Source organism: Gorilla gorilla, chromosome 13 (assembly GCF_029281585.2).
Source record: "Gorilla gorilla gorilla isolate KB3781 chromosome 13, NHGRI_mGorGor1-v2.1_pri, whole genome shotgun sequence".
Taxonomy (NCBI): Eukaryota; Metazoa; Chordata; class Mammalia; order Primates; family Hominidae; genus Gorilla; species Gorilla gorilla.
Window position 1 is genome coordinate 57923691 of NC_073237.2, and position 3906 is coordinate 57927596.

Consider the following 3906-nt stretch of genomic DNA (forward strand, 5'->3'; position numbering starts at 1 on the left):
ACTAAAAGAATTCTACTAGGTAGAGGAGGGGAATAATAATAAGAGTTGATAGTATTTACATGCACTAGGCATTCACTGTTCTAAACACTTTTATATATGTTAAAGTGTAGGTAAATAAATTAACAAAACTCCAGTCCACAAACCCCCGTCTCATATAGAGGGGAGCTATAAAACTTTTTTTTGTTGTTACAGACAGGTCTCACTCTCACCCGTGCTGCAGTGCAGTGACATGTGCTTGTAGCTCATTGCAGCCTCCAACTTTTGGGCTCAAGCAATCCTCTTGCCTCAGCCTCCTGAGTAGCTGGGACTACAGGTGCCTGCCATTTTTTATTTTATAATAAAATAATAAAATACATAATGTATATTTTATATTGTTAAATATAATATTTATATTATATATAAATACAACATAAATACAATGTAATATTAATATAACATTAATATAATTAAAATATAATATTTATATAATTATAACATAATAATAAGGCTGGGCGCGGTGGCTCATGCCTGTAATCTCAGCACTTTGGGAGGCCGAGGCCAACATGGTGAAACCCCATCTCTACTAAAAATAGAAAAAGTAGCCGGGTGTGGTGGCAGGCACCTGTAATCCCAGCTACTCCGGAGGCTGAGGCAGGAGAATCACTTGAACCCTGGAGGTGGAGGTTGCAGTGAGCCGAGATTGCGCCACAGCACTCCAGCCTGGGCGACAGAGCAAGACTCCATTTCAATAATAATAATAAAAATAAAATAAAATAAAAATAGCCATCATGGTGCCAAGCACCTATAGTCCCAGCTACTCAGGAGGCTGGGCAACCACCTTTGAGAAAAGGCTATCTAGTCACAACTGCTTTTTTTCTCTTTCTTTTTTTTTTTAAATAGAGACAGGGTTTTGCCATGTTGCCCAGACTGGTCTTAAACTCCTGGGCTCAACCTATCTGCCTGCTATGGCCTCCCCAAAGTGTTGGGATTACAGGCTTGAGCCACTGGGCCCAGGTTACAAATATTATTATTATTATTATTATTATTTTTGAGATGGAGTTTTGCTCTTGTTGCCCAGGCTGGACTGCAATGGCATGATATAGGCTCACTGCAACCTCTGCCTCCCAGGTTCAAGCGATTTTCCTGCCCCAGCCTCCCGAGTAGCTGGGACTACAGGTGTGCGCCACGACGCCCAGCTGATTTTTGTATTTTTAGTAGAGACAGGGTTTCACCATGTTGGCCAGGCTGGTCTCGACCTCCTGACCTCAGGTGATCTGCCTGTGTCAGCCTCCCAAAATGCTAGGATTACAGGCGTGAGCCACTGCACCCGGCATGAAAGAGTGACCTTTGGAAACTGACTGAGTCTGTTCCTCTTCTTGGGAGCTGCTGCTTTTCTTTTTTTTGAGACAGAGCCTTGCTCTGTCACCCAGGCTGGAGTGAAGTGGTGCGATCTCGGCTCACTGCAAGCTCCACCTCCCAGGTTCACGCCATTCTTCTGCCTCAGGCTCCCGAGTAGCTGGGACTACAGGCGCCCACCACCACACCCGGCTAATTTTTTGTATTTTATTAGAGATGGGGTTTCACTGTGTTAGCCAGGATGGTCTCGATCTCCTGACCTCGTGATCTGCCCGCCTCAGCCTCCTAAAGTGCTGGGATTACAGGCGTGAGCCACCGCACCCAGCCAGAAGACGACTCTTAACAAATCTTGTCCATTGGAAAGGCACTGACTCAAATCTGCAGAACAAATCTTACTAAACAAGCATTGTTTACTATACTTTCACTGGTCATCTCCCCACTACTTGCCTCCCCATTCCCAGAAACCCAAAACTCCTTTTCTTCTGTTTAGTCTGAGATGTTATATCAGTCCCAGTTCTAACCAGCCCTTGGGGTTACTCATATGGGTGTTTCCATGTATACATGCAAGATGCACAAGTTAGTGAACTTCTGTTTGCTTTACTCATGCTAATCTGTCTTTTGCCAGACTAGTTTATAGGGACTCAGCTGGAGACCCTAAGATGAGTAAAGGAAAATTACTTCTTTTCTCCCATGCATATGTTTCATCTTGACTCTACTTGGCCTTTTTCCTCTTCATTTTTTGTGAAGACTGTATGTGTCTGGGCTTCAATATTTTCAAATGTATGGATGAGTTGTTCGTCTTCTTGCAGTATCTTTTTTTTTTTTTTGAGATGGAGTCTTGCTATGTCGCCCAGGCTGGAATGCAATGGCACGATCTTGGCTCACTGCAACCTCTGCCTCCCGGTTTCGAGCAATTCTCCCATCTCAGCCTCCTGAGTAGCTGAGATTAAGGACACCCGCCATCATGCCCAGCTAATTTTTTGTATTTTTGTAGAGACAGGGGTTTCACCATATTGGCCAGGCTGGTCTCGAACTCCTGACCTCAGGTGATCTACCCACCTCAGCCTCCTAAAGTGGTGGGATTACAGGTGTCAGCCACTGTGCCTGGCCGTTGCAGTGTCTTTATATCCAATGCACTCACTTTCTAAAATGCATAGAGGATGTTCTATGTGCTATTCCAGAGGTCATTTTTGCAGAGATAATGGCATTTGAGATAAAACACCCATGGTTTATTTGCTCTTTTCACAAGCTGGCCACTGAGTGAACTTTGGAATTGACTCTGATACCTGTTGGTGTAAAGCTCTGTCCAGGCAGTGCTGGATTACACCACCATGGCCAGCAAAGCCAGGAAACTCCATGTGGAAGGAAAAGGCCTCAGTGAGGTGACCCACTTAAGTGTATTGCCCAATGCCACAAGGGGGGTCAAAATCTGACCATTCCGAAAACTTGTTCCTGTTCCCTTGAGCCACCGTGGGATTTCCTCCCATCTTTAATCACTGGCCATCATAAGCAGTGATTGGAATCGTGTGCATTCCTTCCTTGTCATTCACTCTGTAGCCTTGCACAAATGGGCTGACCTGGGGTTAATTGTTACCTCAGAGGTCACAGGGATCTCCTGGGCACACATTCCATTCAGTCTTTTCCTGTTTCCCTTCCCTCTGACCTCACCGGGTTGTCTGGTCAGTGTCCCCACCCCATTTATGACATTTTCTCCTCTTTGGTCTCCAGGACTCTATGCTGCCCTGCCTCCTCTCTCTCAAGACTTTTTTGCTTCCTTAAGGAGCTTTGCTCTCGCTCCTCAAGTATAGGTGACCCTCAAGGTTTGGTTGGATCTGTGTGGTTGAATCCTTTCCCAAACAGCCTGCTTGAACACTGTATGCTAACTCACTTCCCCTCACCCCACCCCTGGAGATAGCTCTGGAGCTCAGATCCCTCAACCTGACCTCTGACCTCCACCACACAGTAGCAACTGGCCTGCTCTGTCCTTCCCCTTCGATGCTCCCACCAACCCCCAAGCTCACCTTTCTGGAGCTAGTCAGCTTCCTACACCCTGGACCCACTCTTCACGGACAGCCCTGTTTCCATTATGGCGGCCAAAACCCTCCCATTTGTTAGACTCAAATCTCAGGAATGACCTTTGATCATTCACCTGTAAGTAGCAGTAAGGGTCTTCATTGCATTTTACTAATATCAAGTAACTGTTTTTTGTTTTGTTTTGTTTTAGACGGAGTCTCACTCTGTTGCCCAGGCTGGAGTGCAGTGGCACTATCTTGGCTCACTGCAACCTCCGCCTCCCAGGTTCAAGCATTCTCCTGTCTCAGCCTCCCGAGTAGCTGGGACTACAGACGCTTGTCACCACGCCTGGCTAATTTTTGTATTTTCAGTAGAGACGAGGTTTCACCATCTTGGCCAAGCTGGTCTTGAACTCCTGACCTCAGGTGATCTGCCTGCCTTGGCCTCCCAAAGTGCTGGGATTACAGGCGTGAGCCACTGTGCCCGGCCAAGTAACTGGTTTTTGTTTGTTTGTTTGTTTACAAATAGGACTTTTTGTCACTACTAAAAGTCTGAATT